This window comes from Ips typographus, linkage group LG8 (assembly GCF_016097725.1).
Source record: "Ips typographus isolate SLU linkage group LG8, UJ_Ityp_2.0, whole genome shotgun sequence".
NCBI lineage: Eukaryota > Metazoa > Arthropoda > Insecta > Coleoptera > Curculionidae > Ips > Ips typographus.
In genome coordinates this window covers 5,830,544-5,849,280 of record NC_138429.1, presented here as the reverse complement: position 1 = coordinate 5,849,280, position 18,737 = coordinate 5,830,544, and the positions used below count along the sequence as shown (strand labels likewise).

Here is an 18,737-nt window from a genome sequence, read left to right as displayed (position 1 = left end):
TGGCTTAAAGCTGTGTCTAGACAGAAAGAAACGATTTAGATACTTAACCTAATTGAAAGCTAGACAAATGTTTTTCCTGTATGTTTAGCTGCTGCCAGGACATAAAATTAAACATTTTTCGGTTTATTGTGTGTGATTTAAAGAAAATCTACGCTTTCTGAGATATTTACAGTAAAATGAGATCTTATCTTTAACAGAATAATGTTCAATTATTATTTTATTGGCTATCCATTGGCTTAGAAAAGTTTATACGAAGTGTGGCAAATAAGCTAGTTATTGACGATTGAACGAAAGAATGCACCAACAAAGTCATGAAAAATTAGTCAACTTTGACACCCTCTAGCGGCCAAACGGTCTAACCTATCAATTCATATTGGGAGACTGTTAGAAAGCTCATTTATTGACTATCCATTCACGTATAAAACACTACTAAAAATGGTGCAAATAAACGAGTTATTGAAGATTGAACCAAAGGATGCACGAAAAAAGTCATAAAAAATAGTCAACTTGACGCTCTCTAGCGGCCAAACCGTCTATCATATCAATCCATGTTGGAAACTTCTTAGAAAGGCCATTCCATTGGCTCTCCATTGACGTATAAAAACTCTAGCAAAAATAGTGCAATTAAGCGGCTTTTTGAATATTAAACAAAAGGATACTCCAAAAAAAATTGGTCAAAGTTGACGCCCTCTAGTGGCTGAACGGTACCACTACCAACCAACTTTTCTACGTCAATATAAAGCTCATTTCATTGGCTGTCCCATCGACATATAAAAGTATATACAAAGTGTTACAAATCCGCGTTTATTTACGGTTTACAGACAGGGTGCCCAGAAACACTTTTTGAGTGGTTAGGGCTAATTTGACCCTGGAAAATTAAGAAAACACGGTTACATGAGCTACTAGGTCTACTACGATGTAATGCATAGAATTTAATGAAAAACCGCATTTGGCAAATGACAATTTTCGTAAGGGTCAAATTTGCCTGAAACACCACCACTATTTCAATGGGTTTTTGCGTTATATTGGCCACTTAGTGCAAGCGAAAATCGACTTTAATGATTTTATTTCTACAGTTTTGCTACGGCTCCAAATTTGACACTCACTGTGCTAGGTTTGTGCTAAATATCAGGGCCGTACCTCACCGAAGTGTTGCAAATAAGCGAGTTGTTTGGCTGAATTTGACAGCTACTACTTTAACCTTCAATAACCTCGATTATTTTCACAGTTACAGGGTGGTTTAATGTATCAATTTAAAGAATACATTTTTAAATAAGTGACCTAATACAAACTTACCTTAATTTTGAACAGAAAAAGACAGTCTTTTCAAATGATGGTAAAAAAAAAATCTTTTTTTGACCGTCCTGTATTATATTTTATTTTATTATTTTATTTTACTTCATTATATTTTATCGTTTTTCTTCACAAAATTGGTTGGATGAAACTTGTTCACCTTAATACAATTTAGAAATCAAGGAACTATAGTTATTTATGCAACAAGTGCAAATAAGGACTTTTTGCATGGATTTCCTACAATTTTTTTTATAAAATCGACTTGTTGGATGAAAAGTTGAACTTTTGAACGACTATAAAAAAAAATGTTTCCTACTTCTGTAGTGATAAATATCCAGACATAAATGTGATGTTTAAAATTAAAACTATGAATAAAAACTAATGTGAATGTGCCTGAAAAAAGAATAAGTATATTATCTAGCGACTAACGAGTAATTCATAAAGATACAATGCACAAAACACAAGCTGGGGTGTCCCAAACAATAAAACTGAAGTTAGGCGCGTGTTTCGTATTAACGTAACATTGTTTCGAATATTTAAGCCTGAATTCGACCAATGAATAAAGATGAAACGCGCTTTCGAATAAATCCTAAGATCTCGAAAACCTAACTCCAAACAACCGGGTTCGATACGTCATCATCAAAAGAAAATATACGGAATTTCGGTAAGTCAAAGGCATCTGTAAAATTGGGGTGAGATGATATCAAAAATGTATATTGCAGTTTCATTTAAAATTCTATTTCGAATTACGGAGAGATGGAGCTGTTTACATCCGCAGTTTTCACTAAAACTAGTACTGTTTTTAAGGAAAAGTGCCGATCTTTACCGGTGGGTTTTATTAATATTTGATCAGAAAGTATATGACCAAAAAGTAGCTGAAATAATCTTTTATATTACAACAAGTTAGGATTAGGGGTCAGAGGAGTACTGAGTACTACTACCGTCTGAATATTAATTTTAAGACTTAATAACAACAGTTTTAGCAGTAAAAGTAATAACTTATTAAAAATAAAAGCCTTTTTTACACGGAAGGCCCCAATTATCATCCCTTGCCTTATTAAGAAAAACTCCCTGGAAACATTTTAAATGCTCTTTCGAACAAAAGAAAGAAATAACAAGCAATTAAACGACATGAATAATTTCTCGGCTAACATAGTTTACTGTTAGATCAGATAACCTCGTCAGAAATAGCACGGAATATTGGACATCGACATGCATTATTTCAGTTTCATTCTGATGTCAAACTTTCTGGATAACGAAATGGTTTGACGCTACCTCGAAACGGTGGTGTGAAATTGGACTTGTGCTTTCGAAAGCTTATGAATAATTTAGTGGAAGCCTTATTAAAAATTGAACAAGTCGTCCTAATGCTTTATTAGTTTTGTTCGAAAATAAAATAGGTTTTATTGTAGCATTTTTTTAAAGTTGGTAGACTTTTTAAACACTGTAATCCTGTTAACGTAAGAGTAGGAAAACAAACAACTGTGAATGTTTTTGTAACGAAAAATAAACAATAATATTACACTTACGTTATGTTTGGACTAATGCCAAGAATATCTACAAGAAATTAGTGTGAATTTGTTAATATACGAGGTGTCTCATTTAAAATAATGGAGACTTCTGGCTTTAAGATCAATAACTACACTTACAGTGCATTTTCCTGTGAAAGATAGGAAAAATGTTTACTGCAAGTATCTCAGAAACCGTACACCTTTGGAAAATCATATAGCAGGCGATCATGTAGGCCTTGAAAAAAAGAGTCGAACCTAAATTATACAGGGTGTCCCATTTTAAATAATGACTTTGAAAGCAATAATTACTCTTACAGTACATTTTCCTGTGGAAGATAAGAACAATTTTCACTGTAAATATCCCACAAACCGTACACTTTTGTAAAGCTTATAATAGATCATTATGTAGACCTTGAAAAGTAAAATCAAATGTTTCTAAATATACAGGGTGTTTTTTTTAAAATAACGGACAATTCTTGCTTTAAAAGCAATAATTACATTTACAGTGCATTATTCTGTAAAAGAACAAGTTTGACTGTAAATATCTCAGAAAACGTAGACATTTTGTAAAGCATACATGATAGACAGAAAAATGGTTTATTTTTTTGTTAGAGTTAGCATGAGTATTTTTGCAAACTTTACCTAAAACTTTGGTTTTGGTTTTTGCTTCGTTTACTTTAGCGGACATATTTCGGAGGTATTCCTGGTTCGATACTCTATTTGGATCCAATTCGTTTTGATAACGCTCAACTACATTTAGTATTAGTTTTCTGGAATAATCTGATAATATCTTCATTTTGTCAGTTTATTATGACTTTAATAGTCAAACAGATCAGTCAAAAAAAAAACACCTGGCATGTACTAAGAAATACAATTGTCTAGTAATATTTCGTCTCCACCATTTCGTTTATATGAGAAAGAGATGCGGCTAATCCGCTGGGGTATTAAAAATACTATAATATTTGTGGTTAGACAGGAAAAGGCTTAGACAGGTGTCTAGACACACAAGAGACAGGAAAATGTTTAATTGTCAAACTACACAGAACAGACTAATATTTGTGGCGTAGACAGAAATAATGACTTAATTATTTATTGGGTAGAACTAGACAGAAAAAATCATCTATTTTTTCATGTAGCAAGATAGACAGGAAAGCATCTTAGACAGGTGTCTAACCTGAAAAAAGAGAATATCGAAAGTTTTAAAAAACGTAAATTTGTCAAAACATGTTACGTGACCTAACGTGGAAAAAATGGTTGGGTAATGATGAAAACATTTTCATTTTAAATGAAAAACATTTACATTAGTTTTTCTTCAAAGTTCAATAGTAAACCAACAAAGATTCGTTTGAATTCATAATGTTATTTTTTGTTGAAAAAGCAGTTATTTCATCTAAAGGAAGCCTTTACGAAATCTAATGTGGAAAAATAATGGCATTTGCCTAGTTCATCTAAAATATCGGCAATGTTTGGTAGTGGATATTTATTTATCAGCAAACTCCATTTCATTTTTTTCTCTCATCTAATTTTTTAGGGACGATCCATATAGGACTTGACCATGGCGAAACAAAATCTTACAGAAGGTAGAACCAAAAGGTAAAGACTATGTACTCTTGTTATTTATTGGTAAAATGTTTTTTAAATTTGCTTTTAGCTATGTTCAATGTCTGGATATTTATTACTACAGAAGTAGGAAAATTCCTTAGTCTACTTTTTAATTTTGCATCATTTCCGCACGACTACATCCTAGCTTTCAACAGTGTATAAAAGTTTTTCAATCTAGTAGTTTTATAGGAGCTATTTAACTTTAGCTACTGCTGGAATTTTATAATTTAGTGGTCAATTTTGAAGCTATTTCAACGAGGTTGTTTCAGTTAAATTAAGCTTGACACTGCTTAATTCTAATCCAAATGATTTAATATATGAATGTCATCATCATGTTTTACAACACTTATACATTATATAATATAAAATTCCCCACCCTCATCTCTTTGATATAATTTGCATGTTTAACAACGCATTACCTGACAAAAATAATGTGTTAATTAATTGAATCATAGTGCCCTTTTACTTTATTATTATCTTCTAAAATAATTAGTAAATAAGTGCAACATTAACAACAATCTAAAATATTAAAAAATAGTAAGTAATAATTATTAGTAAAAATTCTAATTTGTCTTTCAACCCTATTGACGTCAGCAGTTGTTCTCGTCCTTCAACCTAACAATTATGAAAGGTTTATAAATTATTTCTTGATAAAATGTCCTCATTTTTGTTCCTACTTTTACTGAATACCATCAGGGCTTATTAGAAATTCTGTACTAACAAAAGTTCTCATTACTTAAACAAACTATTCCCCTAATTGAAATTAAATTTTTACGCTTTCCAGCCATTCTCTGGTATCTAAAGCAAACGGTATTTATAACTTTTTGAAATCAAAAGACAGATTTGGAAATCATTAAAGGAAAAGCGACGTAAAGTGTAAACGACCTTATACCAAAACGTCAAAGCTCCTTCAACGAACTCACTTAAAAGGACGCTAATAAATGGGAAATTCATATTCTGGAAAAGTTATACCTTGGGGAGAAAATTAATTGTTTTCTTCTTCCTCCGGATATCTAAATATTAATGAACCTAATTCAAACTGAACCTGTAGCATTTGGTGCTTAAATTTGGGTGAGAAAAATAATACCTACTTTCCATAAATTTAATATTTTGTATTAAAGGATTTAAGAATCATATTTCTAGTTAAAGTCTGTCCAATAAAATGAAGCTTATATTGAATATACATATTTTTGGTTCTAAATCTAAACTTCTTCCAATTAGCAAAATAGATGAGACTTTCTTCTCAAATGAATTTAACTTATTCCTGAAAAAAATATGAAACAATGAAATAGCAAGCAAAAAATGCAGTAATTTCATTTGGAATCGCAGTTTCCAATTAGTGCACTACTTCAAATTTACACAATCTGATTGTAGCATTGCATGAGTGTTTAGCATAGCACTGCCAATGTATAATTATAATAAAATATAAGTGCAAATATATGAAATTTTGCTTATGAAGTTGATAATTCGCAGAAACACTTAAAAGTTACATTGCTTATACAACTTACCCTAATGCGAAGTGGTGAAAACGTACCTAAAAAGAAATCAAAAGTTTAGTTAAAATTTGTACTATAATAGTTGGATTTAATTCAAACTTTGCAAGTGTATTCTTGTCTCATATTAAATCTGGTAAGTAAATATGCAGTTTATGTTAATAAAATTTTTTATTTTAAATTCATGTTTAAAAATTTGCAAACTCCTATCCCACATCACTCTAATACACTATTAATAAGTTTCTACTTATTAACAAAAAAAAAATTGTTTCACATTTTTATACTTTCTGGACAAGAAAAAAAATGTTATTTTCAGTAGAACAACCCTCGCACCCCTTCATTTTCGCCCTGGGACAATCCCATATCGATCCCCCCCTCAAAGCAAGCCTGTTGCTCTAACACAGATGCCGCCGCGTCGCGGAGCGAGGGGGGCGGCTCCCCGCGGCGTTGCCACCTCGTCTCCTTGACCTTCTGCAGTTTGTCAGATTGAACGCCTCCCTCACACCCCCCACGTGTTGAATAAATTAATTTCCATTACCCAGTCTACCCCCGAACCTTATGTCATCAGCGTTATTAATGTAAGCAACGTTTAATGTGGCACGTTTGTTTGTTTTCACTGTTAGTTCAACACGGTTTACTTATTCTTTACATTGAGTTAACTGTGTTAAATTATGTAGCAACACTCAAACTGTTTGTAAAAAATCGGACAGTATTTAAATTAAGTTATTTTAGAAATTTTGGTAAAAAATCACATGATAGAGTATCTAATCTGATTTGAGAAACTACCAGAGCGCCATCTTTTGTACAAATTATCAATGAAAAAAATTGATTTTCTAGATACAATTAATAGTGACTGTGTACTCGAACTGTGTGGAGATTGGCTAGATGGCAGCACCGTAAAATCAATACAATTCATACTGTAGAGACATCTTACAAATATGAGAAGAACATTAAAGAAATTATTGACTTAATTCTGATCCGGATACAATTACTTTAACTCCAAAATGTCCAGAAAGATACAAATACTGAAAGTTTTCTAATAGTAATAGTACGTTAGAAACGATTTCTCTGGTCAAATGAAATATTCAAATTTCTGACAGATTGATTTATGAATTTCCATCCAAGTTTGTTTTAGTTGTTCTGACAAAACAAATATTTTATTTATAACTCTTGTGCTTGCCTTCTTATTTCAAGACGAGAAAGAGAGAAATTACATTACTCGGCATACGTATGTTATACAATTTTAAAACTCCTTTTTCTCGTCGCTTTGATATCAGTGTGTTGCTTTTAAGTATTTCATTTTAATTTAAAATGTTAAAAGAAGTTTACCGTGTAGTGAATTGACAACAATGATTCTCTCTGATTGTGGCACTCCTAGCAGGACTCTTGTTAACCAACTTTCAGAAAATCAATACTAGATAAATCGATAAAACTTATGACAGACAATACGTCTTCTTGCGGGATGTTTTTGAATTAATTCCATATTGATAACTCATTTGATCCACACGTTTTTAAAGATATTTACATCAACTTTACAGTTTTTATTACTATGAATTTAACCACTTTTAGTGGTAAATTTTTTAAGCTTGTTTTAGGCATAACTTCTGCATGTAAATGTCACTCAGTTTTTTGTTATTGGTTTATGAATAAATTATTTCTAAAGGTTTCTTTCTAGATGCTTTTCAACATTTTCTCTTATTTACTCACCTTTTTTATTTTTGTAAAATTGTCGATTATGCAGTGAAAATCTTAATCTCCAGGGAGAACACGAGCTTTCAATACATGAAACTAATTTATGTACATAAATTATTCTTGACAAAGCAATATTACTTGAAGGAATGCTTAATAGTTAGAACAATAGAGAAAATTTTTTGTAAAAATTTGCTTTAGTCTTCTAATTTCCTTATTTTTTAAGAAATTACCAAAAATGTTCAATTAATTTGTAATGACTACACAGGGATAAAATTACAAAGTGACTTTATAACCAAACAAGTTGCAAATGTTACAAATACATAATTTCAAAGAATACTTAATACAAAATACTACTTAACAATAATCAGTATTTATTATAAGCATCATACTCATTTAAACTTTTAATGAGTTTTGTAAGGTTAACTGAATTCTCGATAACATACTTGGTATGTGCTTCACTTAAGTTTAGGAACTTCAGTATGTTTACTTACTTTAAATAAAATATAACTTTTGCAGAGTTTAAGAACTTTAAAATGTGTTTTATTGTGAAATAAATTCGTTGCAGTATATAGAATAATTTTCCTCGGTAAGTAAAATTCTTAGTCAAAATTACTGGACATGACAGATTTATATATTATTTCCACCAAAGCTAAAAGTAAATATTTTCCATTAGGAGCTCGGTTTCAGACTATCAATCTTTTAGTAACTTTAGTGTTGAGCTTTTTAATATTTTAGTAAGTTTGCCCCAACTGTTTATTTATTAATGGCAATAACCTTCTTGATGGACAGGAAATAGAAATATTTGATGTTTTGACCAGTAGCCAGAAAAATTATTTTCTTTTGTTTTACCAAAAAAATACTAGCTAAGCAAAACAAAAACCTTAAAATCAATTCATATTTCGATATATTTTTTAAAACAAATGTCATGCAAACATAAAACAATAAATGGACAAAAGTTCATTCAGGTCGGTTCATCAGGGAAGGAAAAGCTGAATTTTACAGTCTATTTAAAAAAAATGTGCAAAATTTTAACAAGATCGGTTCTTCTGGGACGGAGCAGCACAATTTGGAATGTCTTATTAATTTTATTTGTTAATTTGTTATGATAGTTTAGTTTAGAAATAATTTAGTTTCAATATTCATATCAGAAAAACATAATTCTCGGTTCAATTCAACCAGAGATTGGCTCAAGCCTTCAAGCGTCAATATTCTAAAATACCATTCCAGGGAATCGTACAAATCGAAATAGGAAATGCATATGAAACAATACATTTCACAAAATCGATAATCTTCGTTTCAAATCCAGTGTCAAAGCAATTGGTTTTACTTTCTGCTTGAAAGTATTGAAAAAGAAGTGAAACAAACAATATAAATAACTTACGAAGTCATTCTTGTATTTCATATTTTAGTTTCCTGTTAGTACTGAAAAAGTATAATAAAATCTGGACCATTGTTGACAGAGAAAAGTAAACGAGTAAATCCACCTGTCCCAAGAGGGCTGGCGACCTGATAAACCGATCAGATTTTATCCTCAACGATTAAGTGAAACTGAAGTTAATCCCAACTTTGTTTAGGTTTTGTTAAGCCCAAAAAGTTAATTAAAAATCCCTAAGGATTTTTGGTTGATCCCTGTTCAGTTTGTTATTCAAACCGATTACAACTGACAAGAAAGAAATTAAAGGTTAACGGATGATAAATTCATAGTTTTTAATTAAAGGAAAGCTGTTCTCATAAGGAAATACAATAAAACATTGTGAATAACTGAAATTTTTAAGAATTTCCATTGGTGCTACTAGGAGATTCACTTTTTTAAAGCTTTAAAAGCTTTTGAAAAGTACTACTAGTTCTAATAGAGAAGAGTCTTTTTCTGAGTTTTTATTTCAGAAAAGGTAGTTTATAACAACAAAAGTCTGTGTTAAATCAATTATTCTTTAATGGTAACTAAAATATTAATCACTTCTTGTTACTACAGAGATTAATTTAGTAGCCATTTAGTTTGCTTATTCCTCTTGGTGTTCAAGAAACAAGGAAAATGCATTAAGAGAGCCAGCTCAATTAATCATAAACGTTCAACTGGATTTCTCGAAATTGGAATTAAAAATTAGCATAAAAACCAATCTGTAAACTCTTCAAATTTTATTTATTGCGGATGGTTCCCCCAGGAATATTCGGAATTTATGCAGAAAAATAACGATTTTTACAAGGGAAACGAATAACTGGGATATAAATACACCACTGACGACCTACCTAGTGGCTAATTATTTCTTTAGCGCTAATAGTTGAATTACGTGACATTTTTATAATTTGTTATCATTAAGGGTGAGGCAGTTTACAGAGTTTTTCAAAAGGCATGTCAGAATGCACTTAATATTATTATTTATGCTAATTACAACAAAAGCTTGAAGAATTATAAATTAATTACTCGTTTCCTTTCATTAATATCTGAAACTGTAACTGTAGATAAAAAAAATCCAAATTTTCAGTCATCATTAATATTGCAAAACGCTTTTTGTTGGAAAGGTATCCTGGCCAGATTTACGTGGCAGAAACCCATTAACACGATTAACATACAACGTGATCTGAATTCATTATATCCATTTCGAGTTTGTTTTGTAATCTGAGAAAACAAATTATTGTCTATGGGCAACAATGAACTAGTAAATCATTTCAGAAACACTGACAAAATATAAGCACACCACAAAACTACGAGAAAAGTTTCCATTGTCAACTACGTCAAAACTATGTTTTGGCTTTTATAAATATAAAAAGATTCTCCAACTATACAATAGAAAATTTCTTGGTGCCATATGCGTTAGTTTTGAGCTGGAAACTTCTTCAAGTTAACCAAAACGTTCTAAAACTTTATGTCCGCTATTCCTAATTTGGAATACAAAAAGCAAACTAATTTAACTTGTCGTCCCAAACACATGACACAGATTTGGCTAAAAGTGTGTTGCTGTATTATTTTATATTAAAAAAGCATTCGGAATAAGATATTGGAAATGTTTTCACCACAACTTAGAATAGCCTGACACGTAAAATGTGTTGAAAATACGCCAGAATTTGGAAACTTCCTCAAACCTTAAGAAGATGTCTTTGTGGGAAAAAGAAAACACTAAAATATCTGAAAATTCTGTAAACAAGGTGTAAAACTGAACACTCTGAATAAGGTATTCTAGAGCTGGATTATGTAAAATTTCCTTAATATTATCTTCCAACTACTTAAAATTGAAGCAAAACCTCTAAAATTCACAAAAGAAGGTGGCAAGAAAATCAGGCTAATATTCCATATTAGTGGTCAGTTCAAAAACTAAAACCGATGTTTTTTTGACTGTAACTGCATACTGCAAATACGTTAAAAGTGACAGCTTTCACTTGCCAACATTGTCAATATTAAATTTTCGCTAGCAATCTCGACATGTAAAGTGCCAAATAAGCAACTAAAAATGTGGACAAAAAGAAGGTTTACTTAAATGGGACACTCTATATATTATCTTGAGTCATTCGATTCTGCTTTTTATAATTTTTTGACAGCTGACAATCTGGCTGTATTAGGGATGTGAAAACACCAAGTGCTTTATAGCTCCATGAATGCAATTTTGATAGTTTTTCAGTAAGGAGATCAAATATCAAACTAACAATCATTCGTCAGAATCACAACCATAAACCTATAAAAAGAGTACGACAAACTTTCTAAAGGGTTAATCAACTTTCAAGGTTTTCAGGAAAAATCCTTTTCATCGTCCAATAAAGCTACAAAACAGTATAAATGAGTGTAAACAAGCTGAATGGCATTTTATAGCTTTATAGATACAATACATACAATACAATACATACTCTCAATCAATTTTCAGAAATGTCAAAATCACAACCATAAACCTATAAAATAATTTTAATATACTTTCTATAGGGTTAATCAACTTTCAGGTTTTTTTATAGTTTTATTGTCATTTTGGGCTGGATTTTGCCAGATTGGATATGTGCTGTCATTTTTGGGCGCAGACGTTTGATCTGTCAAAAATTCAGTTCATTTTGATTAAAACAGTCAGGTGACCCTGTTAAATACACTTTTGAACTTGAAAATTTTCTGGGACTTCAAAAAGGTCAAAGTTCAAATTGAAAATGAAATTGAGTTTAAAAATGATTTAAAACAGTCACGTGACCCTGAAAAATACAATTTTAAACTGAAGCAGTCAAAGTTTAAGTTGAAAAAAATTTTGTTTCAAAATTTTTAAAGCAGTCACGTGACTCCAAGTAATGCAATTTTGACCTTAAAAACGGCAAAATTAAACTGTCAAAATTGAAATTAAATAAAACCCGTCACGTGACGTAAAACCAGTGATGTTAAAAAATAGTTAAAAGAGTAGTACCTGAGACAATGACTCAAGCTATTGACTTACAAATGATATTTAAAATCGTTTTCATTTGACAATTGACATATAAATGCACCCGTAGCAAAAAAAATGTCAAAAGTGGCAGCTTTCACTTGCCAACATTGTTTGATTTGTAAAATGCCAACTAGCAACACAAAAATGTAGAAAACTACAACAAGCACTCACACTCTGTATATTATATCAGGTTATTCCACTCTGCTATTTATGACCTTACAAAATATGTACGGATTCTGAGATATTTACAGTTAAAGCTACTTTTAACTAAATATCCACTATTTTAAATAGGACACCCTATAGGTATGTTTAAGGTCATTTGATTTTGCTGGTCAAGGCCTAGATAATGACTTAAAAAATAGATAGTTTCTGAGATATTTAGGTTCAACTAATATGGAAAATTTAAATTACCTAAAATATATAAAATCTTCTAAAAATTACTTTGTCATGACTACATAGAAATCAATAAAATATGTCACGAATACCTGAAGTATTTACAAATAAGCTAAAATTGTTCTTAGAAATGATTTAGTTTGGAACGGACTAAGAAAAAATTTCTTAAAAAAAAATGGAAACGTGTAAAACCTACTGGGACTGTTATTCCAAGTCAAAGCCCCTAAAAAATAAGGTTTAAAAAGAACTTAGAAATATATTTATTACACTAAAACAAACAGAAAACTGTAACGAAAAAATGGATAGAGTATTTTCCATGTATAACATTTGAAATTTTGTGAAAGACACCTGTCATGTTTTCCAAAGCTTTTGTACTATATTTCATCAAGTATTATTTACGTTCGGTTTGTTCTGAATTTAAAAATAACAATGGAATAAAAAGAGTCATTAACTAAAAAATTGTAATTAGGAGGCATGGGCTTAGGGGAGTTTCAATTATTCTCGTTTTTGCCTCATACACCCTTAACTAAGGTAAACGTAAACAAAACTGGGATTAATGGCACTTTTGGTTCGATACTTCAGGGACAATGTTTGATTGGATAGTCCCGTTCATTTCTATTCGGATTTTGTTGATTTAGGTCCTTCTCTTATTTTCCGTAGGAAATTGTCACTTTCCGGTTAAAAGACAGTAAGGCAATGCAAAATTAGGGTTAAAAACAGTCATTGTTTGCTACAAAAGCATTGAAATTCGTTTTTACATTTTACCCGGACTGTTGCTTCAAAAAGTGTATTTTTCAATTTCTTCCAATAACCACTGCAAGTTCTATTTATACCTGCACTATTTTTACAATAAAATCAATTTTACACTTTTGGTTAACTGTTGAAATAACACCACATATGTGATCATTTTCATTCATTGCTATTTACACAAGTCTATTATTGCATTGGTTTTACATAATGGAGACAAATAGCTGCTCACATTTATTGGTAAAGTTGCACGGTTTTCATAATTTGTTAACCTATGATGGCCTTTCTTTTTCTAGGTGAAGAACAATTATTATTGTTGTCATGTACAGCAATTTCTTAAAATTTATAACATGATTAAAGCACCACCTAATCATAACAAATAATCGAATCTACCATCTGTTATCATTAAAGCACGAAAGCTCGATGACATGACATATTGCTTGAGTGGTGGCGATGGCGAATTTTCAAGCTTATTCTATGCCATGAAAAATCAATTTACGAGGAGTTTGCCCTTTTGTCCAAATATTTGTTTTTCATTACTTGGGTAATACTTTCTGTAGTGAGCGGAAATCTGTATGTCGTTAGTAGTAGGTGGATCGTTTGAGAAGGATTTACAGTGTATCAGAAAGTTTAAACGTACTTGGAACGATTAAAGTAATATTACTGTTTTTCTACTAGTAGAGAGTAATTAGATTTATACTGAAATATAATTTCACTAAGAAACTTTGAACGTTTTACTTTAATATTAAAACGATCACTTCAATTAATAAATTAACTTGTTTAACAATACCTCCATTATTTTATGAAAGAACTCTTTCCTAAACTTATTTCCTGTTATGTTGTTTCAGTGAAACTAATTTAATAAAATTGATACTTTCCAAGAATATAGGTCACAGTTTTATGTGGAAGTAAAGAAAAATCTGAATTGACAAACAAGTAAAGCATAACGAACCAACAAAATGCAACGATGATTGTGATTATGGTTAATTGCTTTATGAATAAGCAATAACTTGGGAAAATGTAGAATTTCTTTTGAAGTCAGAAATAGCTTATTCGTGGACTTTTTTGTGACCTTCTGGTAGAATTTAAGGATGACAAAACTTTAGCTAGATACACTTATTCAGGTGACATATAAGCCGGAATATTAACACATAAAAGTTATAATGCAACAGTATATGAGGAAATTGCACCAGGGATATTAAACACAATAGTCGTTTTATATCAACAGCACAATGATCCACTTAATTTAATTGCTATGACCCATTGCATCGTAAAGAAGATTTAAAAAAACTAGTTTAAGTAAAATATTCATATGGGTACTATGGCAAACGTTGATTAGTTTAAAATGAAGGAAACGTCTAGAATTCCTAATAACCCAGGCAACGAAAAAGTATAGAAGGAAATGCTTGATTTTTCATTTCGTAACTTGTTTGGACTAGTTAGGAGGTGAACATATCAAAAGTCCCCCTCCCTAACCTTTGAACCAGAGGAGAGGGGTGGTTTTGAAAGTGTCACTTTCCGGTATTTTGTTTATGTCTCAGAAACTGTGCGTTATACCGACATGACTACTCTAAATAAAATAAAATCTGATTAAATTTGCTACAAGTTTTACCCAATCAAGTTTTTCGAAATCTTTTATAGTTTTTGAGATATTTGCTCTTGAATGTCTGTATGTAAACACGACTTTCTAGAGCGGATATTTTGAAAAATATACAAGATACCGAAAATCTTATTCAGCTTTTGCTTTGTATAGGGTGGCCAGTGTAACAAGTCCCTGAATTTTATTAGATTTTAGATTTAGATTTCGAAATCACTGACTGAAATTGCGTTTTAACTGACAATCCATCCTTTATGATGGTATTTATCACAGTTTGAGTGAAGTAAAGGTTGTCAACGGGAAAAGTGCAACACGTCCCTGAATTTTGTGGTCAATAAACTGGCTACACAGCAAATTTCAGTGCCGTAACCCCCAGATTTCAAAAATACTGACTGAAATTGTGTTTCATTGCATTTAAACTGACATTCTTTCATTTTTTATGGTAATGGTCAGAGTTTCCGTAAAGTAAGAATTGTTTATTGAAAAAATACAGCACGTCTCTGGATTTTATGGTCAATTTACTGGCTACACAACAAATTTCAGGGCCGCAAACCCCAGAATTCAAAAATACTGAGTGAAATTGTATTTCATTGCGTTTTATCTGACAATCCTTTATTTTTGTTGGTATTTATCAGAGTTTGAGTGAAGTAAAGGTTGTTTATGGAAAAAGTGAAACAAATTCTCTGATTTTAAGGTTAATTTACTACCCACACAACAAATTTCAGTGCCGTAACCCCCAGAATTCAAAAATACTGAGTGAAATTGTATTTCATTGCGTTTTAACTGACAATCCTTTATTTTTGCTGGTATTTATCAGAGTTTGAGTGAAGTAAAGGTTGTTTATGGAAAAAGTGAAACAAATTCTCTGATTTTAAGGTTAATTTACTACCCACACAACAAATTTCAGTGCCGTAACCCCCAGAATTCAAAAATACTGAGTGAAATTGTATTTCATTGCGTTTTAACTGACAATCCTTTATTTATGTTTGTGTGTTTGTGTGTTTATCAGAGTTTGAGTGAAGTAAAGGTTGTTGAAGCAGATTATCTAGACATTGTTCTTTAGAATAAATAAGAGATTAAGTTCCCACCACAACTATAAAATATCTGTCTAATATTAAAGATTTGTTACTACATCCAAATCCAAATTCAACCAAGTTATGTTGGTGGGATTAGAGAAATATCTAACGTATTCACTAGCTTATCTAGTACTTCCTTTACTTATTTGTATTATTCTCCTACCAAACTTACATCGATTGCGTTAGATACTCTAAGATAGTTACTAGTTAGATACCAGACTATCATCGTAATAATCTTCCAGATAACCTTATTGGTTTGCAAAGATCATGAAACTTGCGAAACTAAATTACTCTAAGTGGAACCTTCTTAACTTTCAAGTATATCTTGACCGTCTAATTGAATTTAAATTTAGCCAAGCTGAATAATTCCTCTGGGTGTTTCTCTACTAGATATTGTCCTGCGAGTGATTTATGTCCGGGTATTTGACAAATTTGAAATACAGAGAAACAAATAAAAATCAAGTTTAATTTCGGGCTATTTGAGAAATACACCCCAGTGTGTTTCCTGGGAAAATGGCAATTTTTATAAAAGACATTTTTCCGACGTTTGTGTTCAAGAGACAGCTATTTATTTTTATTACATGCTTTGGAGTTTCTTCATCACGTCGTTAAAGGTTAACTGTTATAAGAACAAGACTAGAAACTTGCGTAAACAAAACGTTGTTCTAGCTTTATATCTGAAGTGCATCGTAAAAGCTTTCCATCCTTTAGACAACACATAACTATAGATAAAACCAAAGGTGATTGTATTCTTAATAATATAGTCAAGTGAAGTTTGGAACACATACAGCTGCTTCACTTTAATGTAAACAGTTGTAAGAGTTAATGCAAAACAACCTCAGCTAGGTTATATGTATTCACAAACTGTTTTTACTACTAAAAATAGACACTTTGTAAGACAAAAAGTGTGCTTATTTCTTTGAATAATTTTGTATTAGAACCATACATTGTATTGAAAAAATTAATACCTATACAATATTCCAAGAATATTTGCCTGAATGTTGTATAAGAAAGTTGAATAAGAAGATAACAGCTCCTATTTAGTAAACTTTCTGAATTAATTATTTTAAAATTTTTCATTTATATATTAAATTTGTAATGAATAACCTCTTTGGTCTATTAAGTGACGGACTACTGAAGTCGCCATATTGGTTAATCACTTTTGTGAACACAATGTGGTTGAGCAGTTGGGGTAACGTAAATACCCAAATACAAAAGACTATTTGTTTATTATTATAAAAGAAAATATTGCTTTGTTAAATTACACTTTTTTGTTAAAACAAAATTTAAAAATATGTTTTTCCAAGAGATTAAATAGAGTAATATAAACTACTGCATTTTCCAAGTTTTCTAAAGTACAAAGATAAGAAAGAACTCTAAAAGCAACAAGTTGTTTGTGGTCAGAAAATGTAAATCGAGTAAAATATGTAGGTAATAATAAAAGATATGAGGAGGAAATTTCAGGTCCAACTCAACAAATCTTGATAAACTTACTGAAATTCAAAGAAAAATCAAAATCATCTCTTGGAGGATTGAGACAAAAATAGGAAATATCATATTACCCAGGCATTATTAATAATGCTAAAAGTCATATAAGCAATTTAACTATAACTAACTAAATTAATCTGACTTAACAATGTAATAAATTATTATAGACAAATAAATAGTATATTATTATTTTTTCTTTGTTTATTGGGTCTTCTGTCTCACACAAAAAAGGTTTGTTGGGAAAATGGAATTTCGCACTAGTATATAAAGAAAAAAAAAGTAAAAATATGTTATATGTTATGTCTAGTATATTATTAACCAAGGTTTAGACAGAAGCTTTTATTGGCCGTATGGCAAGATTAATTAAGACATAGACAGACAATCCGTGGATAATATAGCGTTTTTTCCCACTATTAACCATATTTTTGATGGTTCTTTCATTGAAAATTATAAACTTTAGGATAACAACAAAACAACAACATGAAGAGACAACCTATAATTTATCTGTCTCTATATGTCATATGTCCCAATAGACATTGACATTATTATTTACCTAGGTCAATAATATTTCCTTTTTTGTTGCGTTTGTGCCAGACTAAAACTAGAGAATAGACTCTATTTTTGACCTAGGTTAACAATGATCATTAAGGTAGAGAAAACTAATTTCTCAAGTTACTAATCGGTCAATAATAGCATGTTTATCATGTTAGTAGTGGAAAAAATGATTACCATCAGCTTAAAAGTTAAGTTAGGTTAGGTTAGTTAGGTGCCCATATGACTTTCAGCCCGGGCATTATGAAAACTGCCCAGATAATCAAAATGACAATAACATTTAATTTTTTTACTCATTTAGAAATCTCTACAATTGAAACTTCCTGCTAACACACAGTTTCTTTATTCTGTCAAAACAGTAACTAGTTCAAAAACTAATATAATGAATAACTGAAAGCAAAAAACATATAAAACTCAACGATAATTGACATTGAAAACAATTACTGCACATTTTCAGTACATTTTAAATGGAGAACATGGACATATTTAATTATTAAACCAATTGATAGGAGAATGACAATGATGTGTAAAATTGCACTTATTCTCTATTTAGTTAATAGTCAGAGCAAATATTTTATCATGTTATTTAATTTTTATAAAAGCAAATAGTAGCAAAATTACTTGAACAGCCATATCTGAGCTAATGGATATTCAAATTTCCATATAGAAATACCAATTAAAACAAAAACAAATAAAAGTAAAAAATTGGAGTTTGTATCCCAAGTAAAATATATATTTTTTGGCAGGCTTTACAGCTCACTGAAAAACCGTTTCTGATAAAATATTGGATACCTTTTAAAAGCTTTTAGGAGACATTGAAGAAGAGAAAGGTTTTCTCCATTCATTTACTTATCGCGGTCTTCCCTCATATTTTTACATCGGGATATGCGGTCTATACGTTTTGA

At 30.7% G+C, this 18,737-nt stretch overlaps 1 protein-coding gene across 1 annotated transcript in view; it reads right to left on the bottom strand.

Moving 5' to 3' along the window:
- Positions 1-18,737, bottom strand: part of dnc (phosphodiesterase dunce) — a 341,190-nt gene that overhangs the window by 318,599 nt on the left and 3,854 nt on the right. The window lies entirely within an intron of this gene.